Source organism: Cnephaeus nilssonii, assembly GCF_951640355.1.
Source record: "Cnephaeus nilssonii genome assembly, chromosome: 16".
In the NCBI taxonomy this organism is placed as follows: domain Eukaryota; kingdom Metazoa; phylum Chordata; class Mammalia; order Chiroptera; family Vespertilionidae; genus Cnephaeus; species Cnephaeus nilssonii.
In genome coordinates this window covers 5,572,481-5,590,824 of record NC_137087.1, presented here as the reverse complement: position 1 = coordinate 5,590,824, position 18,344 = coordinate 5,572,481, and the positions used below count along the sequence as shown (strand labels likewise).

The following is an 18,344-nucleotide window of genomic DNA, read 5'->3' as shown; positions in this document are numbered from 1 at the left end:
CCTTGTGCCAAGCAAAGCAGGTGGGCTGGGCTGCTTCTCTTCCTCAGCATCCCCAGAAGTACACGGGGGCTTGGGCCGGTCAGCAACAGGAAGCAGTGAAGCCCACTCTTCTCAGTAAAAGAAAAAGGCTTAAAGTACTACCAGCATAGAGCTAGTCGTATGTGTTCAGAGCTTCAACACTGAAGTGTGAGGACTTGTTAGTACTTGAGCAGCATCTTTTCTACTATGTGCTTTTCATACACTTATTTTGATACCTTGTTGCGTTCCAAGATGGATTTGAGGTGACCATAAGGTTTGCCTTTTCTTACTATTTAGATTTTGAGTAATCTGTACCACACTCTCAACTTTAACTAGAAATTAGGAGAGAATACATCGTTTTTTTGTGGTTTATCTACTGAGTATATTTCAAAAGGAGGAGCTGTTTTTTTCCCCCTTAGTGCCCCCAGAAATACGTTCGGGCTTGGGCCTCTCAGCAATCAGAAATGCATAGTTTGATGTCCCCAAATGCCCCAAAGTCCAGCTATCAGTCCTGATGACTAAAGAAATTCCTAACGAAATAACCTCACAATATTTGGTTCCTTTTGTTAGAACATAAAGGCACTTATGTTTGTCCTTGCCTCTCATCAAGTTACACTCACTGAAAGTAGAGACTGACTGGCCCTCACATCACTTAATACCTGTTCATACTTATTCTCAATAAATATTTCCTGTGCAGAGCCAGCATCATTTCATAGTTGTTATCTCAAGGAGGAGCAAGAAATTTGATGTATCACTATAACAATAGAAACACCACACAGAAAACTTAAAAAAACAGAGACGATATTTCCAGATGTTACTTATAAATAACTTTCCTCATTTTTCTAGACCTCTGGAAAATGCTTAATTAACTGCTGGGGTTATAAGGTCTCTGAAAAATTTTCCATCTTCACATAGAATCAAAGATCCCAATAAGATTAATTTTAAAAGATGAGACAGCATTCCATTTTCTTCAAATGTGGGCACGTGACAAAGCTCCTGGATTCCCATTCCTTTAGATAGCTATCAAAATAAACTGAGGAAAGCTCAAGCAATTCTCTGCAGTAGGGAGAGGTAAAGTGGCAAAACAACTTTGTAACAGAGAATGTGGCAAAAAAAAATTCCCTTTTAATATATGCTTTTGGAACATTTCCAATTTTTCAGGCAGAGAGGATTACTGCCCCAAATGTTAAATCATTTCAGTCAATTTAAATAAGATAATTAAATTTAAATAAACTCAGAGATGCAGAGGGAAACAACTGTGAATGTATCCTGTACATAAAATTGGTTTTAAATTTACTTGGCATTCTGCATTTGTTCCAAGTTAAAAATAATAAGTGATAACAATAGTTAAATTTCCTGAATACTTACATCTAGTGTTCCAGGCATTGTACATGCAGTACCTTATTCAAACCTCACAGCCCTGTGAGATTATGTGCTATTATTATTCTCATCTGACAGATAATAAAACAGGTCAAAAGATGTTACATAACCTAAACTAGCTTATGTATGCTATGTAGTTATTCAGGGCTGATCCCAAAGCCCATCCTAGCAACCACTATTAAGTTTAGGCTCCTTAATTCTCTAAAGAATGGGCAGGTTTTAACCAAAGGTAACAGGGTACATAGACATACATTTGTGTCTATTTGCTATAGTGTGATACAATCCACCACTTTGAAAAAGAATGGCAGCTAATGATTTTTGGAAAAGGCCTTATCACACTCACCGATGATTTTAAAAACTGAATTTCAATGAAATTTGGCCTGCCCAGAGATGTGCAGTCGTTTGTTTGGGGGAAGACCTCTCATAAAGCTTTTCAAAGAACATGTATTCACTGTTTAGCCGTGCTTAAGTCCCATCCCTGATCAGAAGCTCCTTGAGACTACTAAATTCTTCATTTTCACATCTTCCATTAATAAGTCTCTGAGAACAATCTTGTTAGTGGAAGGCCTAAAATGTGTCCTTGAAAGAACTAGCTTACAGTGAAGCATTCGATTTGTTTTAGAAGTATGAATATTACAGAAAATATCTGACTCAACAATTTACTCTGCTTCTGAAAATTACAAAAAGTCCAACTTTCATTGCTGTTCTTGACAAGAGATTCTGATTATCACCTAAATAAGGCTCTTTTTGTCCCAGTATGTTTCTGAAGAACCACCTATCTGGGGAACAATCTTTCTATTAAAAAAAAAAAGTTCCAACAGCCTCAGTTAGAGTTCTAAATCCAAAAAGGCTAAACAACTTGTCTAAGGCTCTAGACTTGTTGATGACAAAGTCCTGATGACAGAACTGAGAAGTGAACCTAGATCTGATTCCACCTACTACCCTGAATGATAGAGGGGCTCTTATTTCAATACTAGAGGCCCAGTGCACAAAATTCGTGCAGGGGGATAGAGGGGGGTGTCTCTCAGCCCGTCCTGCACCCTCTCCAATCTGGGACCCCTCGGGGGATGTCTGACTGCCAGTTTACTGCCGGCAGTTGGACATCCCTCTCACAATCCAGGACTGCTGGCTTGGCTGCCAGCCTGATTGATGCCTAACTGCTCCCCTGCAGACCTGATCGCCCCCAACTACCCTCCCCTGCCGGCCAAATCACCAACAACTGCCCTCCCTTGCCGGCCCGATTGCCCCCAACTGCCCTCCCCTGCCCGCCTGATTGCCCCCAACTGCACTCCCCTGATGCGACCCACCTCCTCCGCTGGGACCTGCCTCCTCCCTGCCATGTGGAGCCAGGGGACCCCCAGGTCTCACTGCGCAGAGCGGCCACCGGGCCCCGCACTCGCTGTGAGCACCGCCATCTTGTGGTGGCCATCTTGTGACGCCGTTTCGAGGGCACAAAGACCACCTAGGCTTTTATTAGTATAGATTTCTGTAATCTTTTCAGTAGTCAAATCTGTTGACTCAGAACTCATTTCTGAAATCAAAGTTCAAATCAATCTGAATTAGAATAAGAAGACAAAGTTCAGGTAAAGAGACCATAACAGGCAATAAGCATCACAGCTCACTGAAATAGGCCAATCACTCATATCTAAAGCTGTGTGGCTACGACTCCCTTGCACTACATAAATCAGAAAGGCCACTATCCATACCACTGACTTGACCTGAGACCTCTAGAGAGCTGGCATGTTAATGTTAGATGTTAAACTTCTACAGGTGCCACTAAGCATTTCAACTTATCTACATGACTAAAATTTGTCAAAGCTCAATTTAATGACAAAGGAGACTAACAAGAATGACTATTAGGATAGTTTGACTAGTAACTTAAATTACTTCAAGTTGTTTCACTGAGCATTTAGTATCTTTCACAAGATTATTTCCATAACAGTGAAGATTCTAACCTTATTAATTCTACCTTTGTGGTAGAATTTATTCTTAAACTAATTTCCTTTTCAAGTGGCCCTTCTCCCAGGATCTAAGTCTGCCAGGACACTTAAAGGGAGCCCTTTTCAAGCACACTAATGGAATAAACTTACTAACAGAATCAGTGCTATCCTTTCCTAGAAACATAATTTAAAGAGGAATGGGCAGTGACTGACTGCTAGTGGGTATGGGCATTTCTTCTTGGAGTGATGACAATGTTGTGGAATTAGTGGTGATGCACACTCTAAAAGGGTAAATTTTATGGTACACAAAGTATATCTTAACAATGCTGTTATTTAAAAAAAGAAAAACAGAAAATAGAACCCGCCCCAAAATATGATTTGACCACTACCTGACAGTGAGCTACTGCCAAAGGCTTTGTATCAATAACCCTTACTGGAATCTGGCATACCTTAACTAAAGTTTAGTACCTCAAGATTTTCATCCATTATTTTAATAAAGTATCATTTTCTTACTTCTTTATTTGTACTCTACACCAGATAATAAGCTCACCCCAATTCTTTCACATCCAAAAACAAATGCTAAAATTTATTACACAGCGACTGCAAATAAAATGTAACTTGGATAAATTGATATTATTTTGACTTTAAGGCCCATGGGCTTCACCAACAGTATTAGTAAAAGAATTTAAAATTAAACGTTTCTAAAATATTGTTGGAAATTATACAGCTTGTTTCCTTTGTTCCAACTTTTCCACTTAAGGGAGTCATTGGAAACTTTTCACAAAAGGATAACAAATCACTTTAGACCCCTATTGAAATATCATTGTGTGTGTGTGTGTGTGTGTGTGTGTGTGTGTGTAAGAGACAGACGGAGAGAGAAAGAAAATACACAGATACACAAAGACATACATTTTAGACAAGGTTTTATTTTAGGTAGTAAATGGTTTAAAAGTAACAAAAACATAAGTGATAGTGAAGTAATTCAAAAGCCACTACTGCCATGACAGATAACATACGTGAACTGATCATTTACTCATTTGAAAGTGACAGGTTGCATGAGGCTTCTAAAACTTTACAGAGAACATTATTTTTTTAAGGCTTATTTTAAATATCATCAATTGTAAAGAGCTTTGCACCACTGACTTTTACTGGACACTTGCTACTATCCCAGGCCAGGTGCTGGAGTCACAAATGCAAGAAGCTGTCCTTAAAGAAGTCCCACTTTGCCTGCTTGCTTTGTCAGGCACAGAACCAAACTGTTCACTCACAGCATCTGACCTCCTAGGCTTAATTCACTGCAGGAAAACCTGAGGTAATCATTACAAATGACTGTAAGGCTATAACACTGAAAAATAAAATTTGGAGATAAGTAAAAGCTGTTGTATACTTAGACACAATCTAACTCAACTTTCTAATTACACTATAATTCCCAGATCTACTACTAAAAAAACAGTAAAATGACCCAGAGTGAAACTCTATCTTCTTTAACACACATCACTTATACGGTGTGGGCAAAAGTAGGTTTACAGTTGTGTCTATGGGAAATAATAAATAAGAATATAAGAATAAACTATGTTTCACATACTCACAACTGGGGTGACAGAAGTGGGTGGGAAGATCATTGAATTTCTGAGGTAAAAATAGTAACGACCCTGTAAAATCACCTTATTTAAAGGTACATCTATTGAGTAAATGTACCAGAACTTTTTATCCATTCATCTACTGATGGGTACTTGGGCTGTTTCCAAATCTTGGCTATTGTAAATAATGCTGCAATGAACACTGGGTGCTTATATTTGTTTGAGTTAAAAGGAATATTACTTGCCCATAAAAAAGAAGAAAATCTTACCTTTTGTGACAGCATGGATGAACCTGGAGAATATTATGCTAAGTGAAAAAAGCTAGTCAGAGAAAGACAAGTACCACATGATTTCATCATATGTGGAATCTAATGAACTAAATAAACTAATAAACAAACAGATCCAGAGACATAGATCCAGAGAACAGACTAACAACTGTCAGAGGGAGGGGATAGTGGGGTTGGATAAAAATGGTGAAAGGAATTAAGCAAAAAAAAAAACTCAGACACAGTCAACAGTATGGTGATTATCAGAGGGGAAAGGGGGTGGGGGAGGTGGGAGAGGATAAAGGGGAGATAAATGGTGATGTAAGGAAACTGGACTTGGTGACCATACAATAGAACACGCAGATGATATATTATAGAATTATTCACCTGAAACCTACATAGTTTTATTAACCAATCTCACGCTAATTCAAATTTTTAAAAAGGCACATCTGTTAAACTTTAAAACATCCTCTCCAATTAAAGGATATTTCTCTTTACCCTTGAACTCTGGTGAATCCTGAGAAAATAAAAGACACCTACTAAGAAGGGATCCTGGTGGCTAACTGGGCTCAAATAATAAAAGTAGAAGCCTCCCGCCAACTGCCCTTCAGGGAGAGGGCCACACTGAACTGCCTGCCTCCCTGTTTCTGCCATCTGAGCCAGCCCTTATAAAGGAGTTCCTGCAATCCTATTCCAACCAATGGTACTGAGACTTTCCCCACCCAATCAGAGCTTTGAGCAGTTCCATTTTGACCTATCAGGACATTGCCTTTTGGGCCAAACTTCAAAGGTTCTGAGCCCTAATTTGCATAAGGACAGACCAATCAGGGACTTCTATATGAGCTAGCTCCCCTCTGGCTCACCACAATCTAAGGTGAGCTGGGACGCTCAGTGGGGAGTAGAGCCCACCACGGTGTGGAGCAGCACAGGCCAGAGCAGAGCGGCACAGGGGCCCACCAGCACAGAGCAGACCAGCCGGACAGGGGCCTGGCCCCAGAGCTGCCCCACAGCTGCGTGTTTTCACAGCCTGCTGTAGCACAACTGAGCTGCTTGCACTGAATAAACTTTCCTTCTTCACTGCACCCCAAACTGAGGATTCCTTCCTGTTGGTGTTTAAATTGGTGCCACCAATCAAGGGTGACACTCTCCATCAGGGTCCAGTACTGAACAGTTGCTGAATGAATGAATGAATGAATGAATAGGCAGATGTTCTAATTGCCAAGAAGGTACTTGTTAAAACACAAGGGGCTGACAGATCAGAATTCTACTGGAAAGATCACTGAATTTCAAGGGTAAAAATAGTAACAACTGGACATTATCTGGAACGAGGCACTCAGCATGTAAACATCTGATGAGGAACTTTCAGAAATTAACATGAAAAGTGTGAATCAAAATACTTAAAAATGGACTTGGATTTACCACCTAAGGCTTGGAACACAAGTGCGAGACAAAGGGATGGGAGGCTGGGGTGAAAGAGTCAAAAGGTCACCAGTGAGTGACCTCAAGAGAAACGCGCGCCGTGCACGGAAGCTGCGCCGCGCTTGATGGACACCTCCGCCCAGCCAAGGCCGGCTCCCCGCGGCCGGAGCCGACGGCCCCCAGCCGCGCTCCGCGCCGCGCTCGCCAGATCGTTAACACAAAGAAACCGCCGAGAAACAAAACACGGTCCCTGAGGGGGCGGCGTTGGGACCGGGTGGCCCGAGCGCTCTCCGCGGGTGCCCACCGCGGGGGTGGCAGCCGGGGCGCGGCGGGGCCACCGAGGCGCCCCGGGCCCGACCTTCCTCAAAGTGTCCCAGAACTTGCCACCCCTCCCGCCCCCGCTCCATTTTCCCCTCTCGACGTGGACGTGGGACCCGCGCGAGGACGGGAGGGCGGAGCTGGGGCGGCAAAAGGAGGGCGCTGGCCGGGGAGCGCAGGGGTCCCACAGCCACAAGCCGCAGGCCAGCCCCCGCCTTCCGGGCCGCAATCGTTCCCGCACTGCCCCCGCCCGCCACGCGCCCCCCCTACCCCGCGCGCTCCCGCCCCCACTCGCGGGAGGGGGTCCCGGCGGAGGGGAAGGCGGCGGCGGCACAATAACATAAACACGGCGGGGCCGCCGGCCCGGCCCAGCGGCGTCCCCCGCGCTTACCGGGCAGCACAGCGAACGGCGACAGGGGAGCCCGCCGCAGGGACCGGCGCTGTCCGGGCGGTCGCCGCAGCCGTTACCCAGCGCTGCCCACGGCTCGGCTTCTGGGACCGCGTCGTCCGGCCTCGGTCGCTCCGCTGAGTAACAGGGACGAGGGCCGTCACCGCGCACGCCCGCTCACGTCATCGCGCAGGGCACCGCCCCTGCGCCTCACGAGCGGCCGGCGGGGCGGAGCGGGGCGGGGCAACCCCGGGGCCCGGATTGCGGGGGCGTGGCCCTGGCTGCGGGGCGGGGCCCTGGTGCGGGGCGGGGCCTGCAGTTCTGGAGCGGGGCTAATTAGGGGGCGGGAAGACGTGCGGGGTCTCCCGGGGGAGGGGCTGAAGGAGAACCTCTGGGAACCTCGGGGAGGGGCTTGGTGGGGAGAGGAGGGCGGGGCTCTGCTGCAGGCTAGTGGCGGCGCCTGGCCGCAAGCTCCAGCTCCTCGCCTGGCCAGGTGCGATCTGCGAGGCAGAGCCAAAGCCTCAGGTGCTCACTTGCCCGGGTGTGGAGCTAGGTGTGCTGAAGCCAAACCGCTCCGAGGAGCAGGTGGACACTTGAGAGACGAGAGCTTGTTACCTTGATTGACAATATGTTGCATTCTGAGGACACCTCCCCAGGCTCAGCAACCTGAAAGCAAATAAATGTTCTCTTCAGCCACTTGAAAAAGCTGCCCCCTGTTTTCCCAAAGTCCACCTCCTACCAGAGTCTCTGCATTACCCTATTTCTCTCTGGGCCCTCACAAAGCGTATACATAGAAATGACAAAGTGGCCAGCCCTTAAATATCCAACAGTGTGTGGAAAGATCTCTAAACGGGCAGTCGGGCATCCCTCTGACAATCCAGGACTGCTGGTTCCCAACTGCTTACCTGCCTGCCTTCCTGATTGCCCCTAACCGCTTCTGCCTGCCAGCCTGATCACCCCCTAACCACTCCCCTGCCAGCCTGATTGATGCCTAGCTGCTCCCCTGCCAGCCTGTTTGCCCCTTACTGCCCTCCCCCTGCAGGCCTGGTCACCCTTAACTTCCCTCCCCTGCAGGCTTGATCACCCCCAGCTGCCCTCCCTTGCAGGCCTGGTCCCTCCCAACTGCCCTCCCCTGCTGGCCATCTTGTGGTGGCCATCTTGTGTCCACATGGGGGCAGCCATCTTTGACCACATGGGGGCAGCCATCTTGTGTGTTGGAGTGATGGTCAATTTGCATATTACTCTTTTAATAGATAGGATGCACATAGAAAAAGCCTGTAAAGAAATATGCCAAATTATTGTAACAGTAGTTCATCATTAGACTGTGGAATGAAAGGTAAATTGGTTATTTCTCTTTTATATTTGGGGTATTTTTTTCATGGTTTCCAAATGGAACAGTTATGTTCATAATCAGAAAAAAAAAGTATGCTACTTTAATAATGAATAAATAACAAACAAATATTTGTTGAATGAATGAGTGAATTCAGGTAGACTATCTTCCCATGTCATGTTGGACTGGCCTGTTTTCAATGATTCTGAAGTAGAATATACATGTGAGCAGTCATTCATTTATTCTCTCCCCATTTCCTCACTCCCGCTCACGCTTCTTTATGTCTTTCCTTTATTTCTCCAATAAATATCTATTGCATGCCCATTCGTTGCCAGGCACTGTACTAGCACCTGCAACACAATGGACCTTACAGATTTAGCCATTGTAATATGGAAATATTAACAGTAAGCAAATGCAAAATGATCAATGCATATAATATAAATCGATATGGATACATAGTATTACAAAACGAGTTGATAGAATTCATAAAGACAAGAAATTAATAATTAAGGAACTGCTTCTTGAGCTGAGGATAAATTTAACTAGGGAGAAATATTTCAGTAAGAGGTAACTTGGTGTGCAGGGGTCCTGTGCAAAGAGGGAGCAGACTGAGTTGGAGAAACTGAGGAAAGGCCAGTGCTGCTGGAAGAACAAGGAAGAAGGAGTTATTAGAAGTTGGGAAGACTGCAAAAGGACCAAACCTAGTGCAGCCATCTACCCAGGATGAACATCTTGTCTTTGTCCCAAGCGCAAGGGGAAGCCTCTGGCATGCTTCTGCAAAGAGGTGGCCTGGTCAGAATGGCATCTTGAGCCGTCTACATGGCAGCTGGTAGAGGCTGGATGTGGGTGATGGTCATGGAATAGGAAGAAGAAGGATCTGAGGACCGTTTAGGAAATTCAGTGCACAGAACTTGCTGATAGACCCCGTGGACAGTGAAGCAGAGGGAGCCATCAAGAGAAAGCCATAGGTTCTTGCTTATGGGTAAGGATGGATGCTGGTGCCGGTTCACTGAGATGGAAAGAGGGCAGGGATTGAGGGGGAAAATCATGAGAGCAGGTAGTTTGAAGGCTTTTGATCTCCCCAAAAGAGATGTTGAGTTGGCAGTTGGGTAAACAAGAGCTGAGCTCAGATAGGTAAGAGATGAATCCGACAGTGATGACGTGAAGCCTTGGGTAAGGATGAGTTAGGCTAGGCCCGAGGGGACGAGGATAGTGAGCAAGAAGAGAAGAAGGCCGGGAGTCATCTTGAGGATTGGTGTTGAGTGCCATGGAGAGGGTGAGCTTGTGAAGGAGCTGCCAGGGAGGTAAATGGAAAGAGGAAACAAGAAGACCAGAGTGGCCGATAGTATCAAATACAAGAGGAGGTTTGAAATCCTGGAGTGGATCCGAGTGGTCAACCTCTTCCTGACCACCCCTCAGAGCTCCAGCAGAGCCTGGGTTCAAGGGGCCTGCAGCATCCCTTCTCTCCTCCCCCCCATCCCAGCCTCAGAAAGACCCAAGGACCAGCTGTGCCCAAGACAACTCCTCTGGGACAAGAGGCAAATTAATCTGAATGGGAGATGAGGAAATGGAGGGTGGATATCAATGAGTCAGGCAGTGAATCAAGACACAAGCATACCCCTGGCCCGGTGGCTCAATTGTTTGTAGTGTTCTCCAGGGCACCAAAAGGTTGCAGGTTTGATTTCCCATCAGGGCACATACCTAGGTTGGGGGTTTGATCCCCAGTTGGGGTGTGTATGGGAGGCAACCGATAAATGTTTCTCTCTCACATAGGTGTTTTTCTCTCTCTCTTTCTTCTAAAAATCAATAAAAACATACCCTTGGGTGAGGATTAAAGAAAAGACACAGCATGTTTTACATCTGATAGGAAGACTCCAATTAAAGGGAGAGGTAGAACAGAAGAAGCATGAGTGTAAGTTTCCTGGAAACTCAGGGATACACAGGAGGAAGTGTTGGCAGGTACCTTCTGCTTCCCACAAGGTAATGTAAAAAATGTGCAGGTAACAAAAGACCATATAATCTGAACATTTGTAAAGTGTGGCAGAACAGAGCTCCCAAGTTTTAATGCTATTGACAGCCTCTCATTCAACACGGAGAGCTTCCGATTTAGCCTCAGCCTACCACGTCAGCTTCCAATGATCTACATCTAGAAGGGACATCCTGCGTGTTCACGTGTGTATATGTGCATGTGTGTGATTTCAGAAAACATTCACTAATTGTGACTGAATGTAATCATCGGTGATATTCCGAAAATTGGAAATGCTTTCTGTAACCTAGAAGTGGCTCAGACCTCCTTCCTCCTCCTTAGGGCACAGTTCCTTGTTAACCTGTTATGGTTCTTGTGAACTTTTTGGGGGTGGACTCAGAAAAAGAGGAAGAGCTAAGGATTCAGGTTTATTTGATTCTTGTCCCAGGGAAGTTGTCTTGGGGTCCTTGGTCTTTCTGAGGCTGGGATGGGGGAAGGAGAGAAGGGGATGCTGCAGGCTCCTTAAACCCAGGCTCTGCTGGAGCCCTGAGGGGTGGTCAGGAAGAGGTTGACCACTCTGATCCACTCCAGGATTTCAAACTTCCTCTTTCTGTGTGTATGTGCACCGCAGGGCAGCCGCCCTCCCCCCCCCCCCCCCCCCCCACACACACACACAGAAACCCAATGTTGAAACTTTATCTTGCTTTCTGGTTTCCTGACCTCACTCCAGGGGTGGGGAGTCAGGGAGAGGGGACTTACTAATGCCTGCAGAAGGGCCCGATCCACCTCCACCACCTCCTTACCTCCTTCTCCTTTAGAATGGCTTCCAAGCTACCCATCTGGCTTCCCAACTATGCCCTTGGATCAAGTCTACCTCATAGGAGGAGCAGGGTCAGTTCCTCAATCAGTCACCTCTGACACTGGGATGCTCTTTGGGGCTTTTTCAAGGTAGAGCCTGCTGGCTCCAGAGGGACAGCCCAGTCTCTGGTGCACGAGTAGAGAAAACATGACTACTCATATTGCAAATTATCTTTCTATCTGCAAATAACTATGGCTTATTTTGTCAGGGGTAGGACAGGACCAAAAATGAACACAGTTCCTCAGTCACAGCTTGAACAAAACAAGTGGAGATAGAAGTGGGAGGTTCTCTGATTTGAACTTACACGTTGTACCCCCTCTTCGCTTGGGCTTATTCTTCCCTTCACCCCCACGTGCACGCGTGGCTTCCAGGTGCACACAAGAGAGAGACACACTGGCTAGTCAAGTCTATAGATTGAATATACATGCATGTTTTCATGGAAAAAGCAGACATTTATTCCCTTAAAATGTTGGTTCTCAAACCATGGTCCCTGAGCTCAGCAATATCATCACCACCAGGTAACATGTTGGAGATGCACATTTTCAGACCCACTACAGACATGCCTTAGGAGAGGGGCCAGCCCTCTGTGTTTTGTTTTCCACTTTTTAAAATACATATATTTATTGGTTTAAGAGAGGAAGGGAGAGGGAGAGAGAGAGATAGAAACATCAGTGATGAAAGAGAATCATTGATTGGTTGCCTTCTGCACGCCCTCCGCTGGGGATGGAGCCTGCAACCTGGGCATATGCCCTTGACCAGAATCGAAACTGGAATCCTTCAGTGCGCAGACCGATGCTCTATCCACTGAGCCAAACCAGCCCTCTGTGTTTTAAAGAGCCCCCCAAATATAGGCACACCTCACAGATATTGTGGGTTCATTCCAGATCACTGCAATACAGTGAGTTCTAATCTTTTTGCTGGTGGAGGGTCTTAACTTCAATTTGTAAAAACTGCAACATCTTAAGTCTCAATGAAGTGAAGGGCAATCAAAGGAGGCAGGCCTGTATTTCTACTGACCACTCAAAGTTTGAGAACCATGCTCTAGGATAGTGGTCAGCAAACTGTGGCTTGCGAGCCACATGCGGCTCTTTGGCCCCTTGAGTGTGGCTCTTCCACAAAATACCACAGCCTGGGCAAGTCTATTTTGAAGAAGTGGCGTTAGAAGAAGTTTAAGTTTAAAAAATTTGACTCTCAAAAGAAATTTCAATCGTTGTACTGTTGATATTTGACTGTTGACTAATGAGTTTGCCGACCACTGCTCTAGGACATAGCTCTCAAGTTGGCTTGCTCATTCAAATCACCTTGGAGCTTTTTCAACTACCCACGCCTGGACTCCACTTCTGGAGAGCCTTCCTCAGAGGTCTGAGAGCCAGGCGGCTGTGGCCTTCGCAAAAGCCCGCAGGCAATTTGGATGGGTAGCCAAGACTGAGAACCAGTGCCTTCAAAAGATTCAGCAGATTATCTGTTCTTTAAAACATCAGAACAAACAGGACAAGAAAACCGCCCCCACACTAGCTTTTACGTTCAAGTTCTCCCTCTTCTCTCTCTCTCTCCCCCTCCACTCTCTCTCTTTTAAAGATTTTTTATTGACATTTAGAGAGAGAGAGAAAGAGAGAGAGAGAGAGAGAGAGAGAGAGAGAGAGAGAAACATCTATGTGAGAGCAAAACATCTGTCGGCTGCCTCTTGCACACCCCCTACCAGGGATCAAGCCTGCAACCTGAGCATGTGCCCTGACCAGGATTTGAACCAGCAGCCTTTTGGTGCAGATGGCATCTAGCCAACTGACCCACACTGACCAGGGCTCAGGTTCTCTCTTAATCCTTACCCTCATTACTGGCTCTTTTTTCTAATATTCTGCACCCATCTCCCACAGCTTAGGTATACCTATGATAAATTGTCTATTCTCTACCCACACTCAGATATTGAACATATTCAATATTTATCTTCTGGAGAAAATGATTAAAGAGAATTAAATGGAAGAAAAAGAATAAGGTGCTGAAGTCCTGTAACTGATAAATAAAACCCTGGTTGTTGTTTTAAATAAATGTATTAGGAAGAAGGCTTTCCATTAGACCAGGGGTCCTCAAACTTTTTAAACAGGGGCCCAGTTCACTGTCCCTCAGATCGTTGGAGGGCCAGACTATAGTTTAAAAAAAACTATGAACAAATTCCTATGCACACAGAACATATCTTATTTTGAAGTAAAAAAACAAAACGGCAAAAACACCCGCATGTGGCCCGCAGGCCGTAGTTTGAGGACGCCTGCATTAGACCTCTCAGCATGGACCCTCTGCCCCATTTACAATTTCTTAGCTTAGATTGTAAATCTAAGCCCAGTGGATTTTGCCATTTGCAATTCATGTACTGTAGAAGATTAGTCCAGGCCCCATGGTGGAGAGAAGACAACACCCCCTTACTGGTCTCCTTCCCTTGGTAGCTTTAGGAAGAGTACATTTCTATTGCCATGTTCATCTTCACTTCTTTCTCCACCTCCATACCCACCTCCATCTCCACCTCCACCTCTACCTCCACCTCCACCTCTACCCCCACCCCCACCTCCACCTCCATCTCCACCCCCACCTCCACCTCTACCTCCATCCCCACCTCCACCTCTACCTCCACCTCCACCTCCACCTCCATCTCCACCCCCACCTCCACCTCTACCTCCACCTCCACCTCCACCTTCATCTCCACCTCCACCTTCATCTCTACCTCCACCTCCACCTCTACTTCCATCTCCATCTTCATTTCCACCTCCATCTCCACCTCTACCTCCACCCCCACCTCCACCTCTACCTCCACCTCCACCTTCATCTTCACCTCCACCTTCATCTCTACCTCCACCTCCACCTCTACTTCCATCTCCATCTTCATCTCCACCTCCATCTCTACCTCTACCTCCACCTCCACCTCCACCTTCATCTTCACCTCTACCTCCATCTCTACCTCTATCTCCACTTCCACCCCCACCTCCTCCTTCATCTCCATCTACCTCTAGGGCTTTGTTTCTCACCCTTCAGATGTAAAACTGGAGCTCCTGCTATGCCAGACAGCTGGCATTCCACTAATGAACCTCTGGCAGGGAAACCCCTATGAATTCCCAACCTCTGCAAAAGCTCTACCCATTCTCAGCGAAATTTTAAAAGGCTTCTCATGGTCTTATTAGGTAACAGAGGAGGTTCTGGTATCACCAGGGAGTGAAAAATCATTGTCTGTAGGGGGCAGGATCTGGACCCCTCAGGAGGCAAGAGTGCTGCTGGAGAGGTGTTTCCTTACCGCTGCCTCACCAAGGCAGGACTTGTCTCCGATCTGAGCCCCTCTAAAGGTCCTGAGAAGAGACTCTTGCTTCTAGAAAGCAGAGGTTAAGATACAATCTGGTGACCAAATTTTCAATAGCTCCTTTATCCTGCTCCTGAAAGCAGATGCCCAGACGAGGACAGATTTGCTTCTGAGGATAAGTTTCATTATCCTTCTTGCCCAAAGCCAGCAGGATTAATTCCCAGACGAGGGTTGACATGGCTGCATAAGCCTTTCCTGCCCGGGCCTTGCTGAAGGGCTGAGAAGAGGGCAGAGGGAGGTGCCACCACCCTTCAAGATGTGGCCCTCTGACGTGAAAGACTACACAGGGAAGACAGTGGGCATTCCTTCCTGAACCTGAGGCAGTCACTCTCTGACTGATGCTTGAGGGACAAGCAATCCAGGGTCAATAGGGAAGAAACTTATATCTGATGGAGCTAAGTCATAAAAACTGGATAAGATCTCAAATCCAGACCCAGGCCCCCCCGCTCTGTCCCCTGACAGAATTCCATTTCCTCAGAAAGCCAGGGTGTGGTTGGTGACTGTTAGCCTATGCAGAGCAGAGAGCAGGGCTTCCCTTGGAACCAGCAGGAACAATAAGGATGTCACAAACACTGTCTTCTTAAAGGCAGGGCCGTGGATGAGGTTCTATCACAAGCAATCAAGCAAGGTCTACCAAGCAAGGGTGTGACAGGAGAGATGGGGTCCCTCCCATTGTGATTCCCTTGTGAGGGCATATACCTACATACTTAGAGATGGAACCATGCAAACTGACATCGGCCTCAACACTTGGTGCACTCTGCACTCAGCAGGTTGGGGCATCAGGACCTGGGAGGCAGAATTTACCCATTGTTCCAGAGGTCTGCTGCCCTGGGAGGGAGACTGAACAGGGCTGAAAGAGGCAAGCCAAAGAGAAGACCAGACATGGAGAGCTGAGCTCAAGGACAGAGATTTTAACCATTAAGAAACAAAACAAAACAACTACACAGAGGAAACAGGAGACTGGCTAAGGCACTAGCCACCCCCCCCCACACACACAGAACCCCAAAATAGTTCTGCAGCTTATAGATCCAAGGGAAGATGTTTGAGAGTGCCAAGCACATGGGGAGTTCAAGGACTCTTGGCTGGTCCTCAGTTGAATTGAAAGGCATAGAATCAAAATGGCATAATTGTGGCCATTTCTCTAGAACCCCTGTCAACCACTGTCAAGTAGAGAAATAGAGACACTTGGAGGGTGTATCTGGGAGCTGGATGTCCCTGGGCTTGTTGAAGCTGAAGTGTTCCTGAGAGCATCAGGGTAGGAACTTCAGGGCCCAGGCTGGGCAGGAAGGACAGGGAAGCTGGCGGAGGACAAATAGATTGGGACAAAATTCACCCAGGTAGCAGGGCTTTCTGTTCTTTAGGACTGAGAAGGTTGTCAATGCACATGAAGGCATGCAGGATGGGTGTCGACAGGAGAAACTGGGTGGGAGATTGCAGTTTACATTTCCAACGTGTAGCAGCTCCTGGGTACATTTACAACTGTGGCTGGCTGGTTTGAAGGAGAAGCAAAGATCACTCAAAGAGAGCAGTCAAGGAACTGTGAGCCTTTTGTGTTTGACAGGTAGTTTGACCAGATGTCCAGGTTGTACAGGATGGGTCCAGTTTACACCTATTGCCTCAGTATAATTGCCAGCAGTGCTTCCTGCACTGTAAAAAGTACCCAGGTTTGAATGGCTAAATGTAGCAGTGGTGGCTTTAGAAGAAGCAGCAGTGTTGGCAAGAGTGGCCATGGCCCAGAAGAGAGAGGGCCTCTGCATGAAGAAGCTCTGGGACCCCCATGGGCGGCGCCTTCCCATTACCCAGCCCCCCATCCCTGAGGCATCTGCACAGATATGAACTCTCTGATCTAAACTCAAGGACAGAAACTGCCCACTGAGGAAGTAATGTTCTTAGCTACAAAATTGTACTCTTATTACAAAATAAAGATGAAACAGACATTGTAATAAAGCACATGAGCATTTAAAATATCTGATTTTGAAAACTGATGCAATATGACAAAGCAAATATCCACAGGCTTAGAAATGGAAATTAAGATGAAAGGTTGTCAATTCAACAAAAAGATCAGTATCTATACTAATAAAAGGGTAATATGCAAATTGGTCAGGACGCCCTCACAGTAATGACCAAACAGCAGGCTGCATGGGGCGACCAGGCAGGCAGGGGGGTTAGTGAGGGATGACCAGGCTGGCAGAGGGGGGCAGTGAGGAGCGACCAGGCCAGCAGGGGGGACAGTTAGGGGCGATCAGGCAGGCAGACAGATGAGCAGTTAGGAGCCAGCAGTCCCAGATTGTGAGAGGGATGTCCAAGGGGTCCAGGATTGGAGAGGGTGCAGGCTGGGCTGAGGTGACCCTCCCCCCCATGCACGAATTTTGTGCACCAGGCCTCTAGTTTCCATATAAAGCTTTAAGTGAACAATTATTAACAAGGAACACAATTTCAAAATTAATTTTTCCTTGTAATGCGTCAGTAGGTGTTCTGATTATACACAAATCACTTTCAGTTTTTAGTTCAACTTGCACAAGTTACAGAAAATGTTAGAGCAAATATTAAAATGACATTGCATAAATATACATTTAAAATGATAAGACATATACTAGTAAAACTGAATTGTATAAAGAGTTAAATCTTTTTAGAAAAATTGTTCCTTAGGAATGATTAGTTCTAGATGTACTAAAATTTATATCTTGAAATAATTTATGGGAAATTTATCTTTATGTTATCAGAACTGATGAAATAGTCTTAGCTCCAGTAACAGTTACATCACTAGAAAGATCCTTATCAACTTTTAAAATTACCAAAAATTACTTGTGATGTTGCAGTTGTAAGAGCAGCTGATGTCACTTTCAATATCAATTGAAAATAGATTTTTTAGAAGTTGTTAAAACTATAAATTTTGATGACCTGACAAATGAATTTGCAAAGTGAGCCAGAAAAATATTATAATAAATCAAGATACCACATCAATAAAATGTTAAATTTTATTATATGAAATTATGACACCAAATGTTAATAATATGAAATGATAGCACCAAAATACATATTTTGCTGTTACTCCTATTATGTTTTAGAAGAAAAATATTTTAAAGAAAAATGATCTATGTATTTTATTAATTATTATTTTTAATTTAATAAATCTTTATTGTTCAGATTATTACAATTGTTCCTCTTTCTTCCCCCATAGCTCCCCTCCACCCAGTTCCCACTTCACCCTCTACCCTTACACGCCCCCCACTGTCCTCATTCATAGGTGTACAATTTTTGCCCAGTCTCTTCCCGCACCCACCACACCCTTTCCCCCCGAGAATTGTCAGTCCACTCCCTTTCTATGCCCTTGATTTTATTATATTCACCAGTTTATTCTGTTCATCAGATTTTTTATTCACCTGATTTTTTAGATTCACTTGTTGATAGATATGTATTTGTTGTTTATAATTTTTATCTTTACCTTTTTCTTCTTCAAGAATACCTTTCCGCATTTCATATAATACTGGTTTGGTGGTGATGAACTCCTTTAGCTTTTTCTTATCTGTGAAGCTCTTT

General features: G+C 45.6%; 1 protein-coding gene across 5 annotated transcripts in view; it reads right to left on the bottom strand.

Annotated features, from left to right (window-relative positions):
- MAPK8 (mitogen-activated protein kinase 8) overlaps nt 1-7,451 on the bottom strand; it is a 139,999-nt gene extending 132,548 nt beyond the window's left edge. For all 5 annotated transcript variants that reach the window (XM_079793826.1, XM_079793825.1, XM_079793827.1 and 2 more), the window contains exon 1: nt 7,313-7,451. The gene's annotated coding sequence lies outside the window, so the exon portion shown is untranslated. The remainder of the gene's footprint in view (nt 1-7,312) is intronic.
- Nucleotides 7,452-18,344: the final 10,893 nt, after the last annotated feature.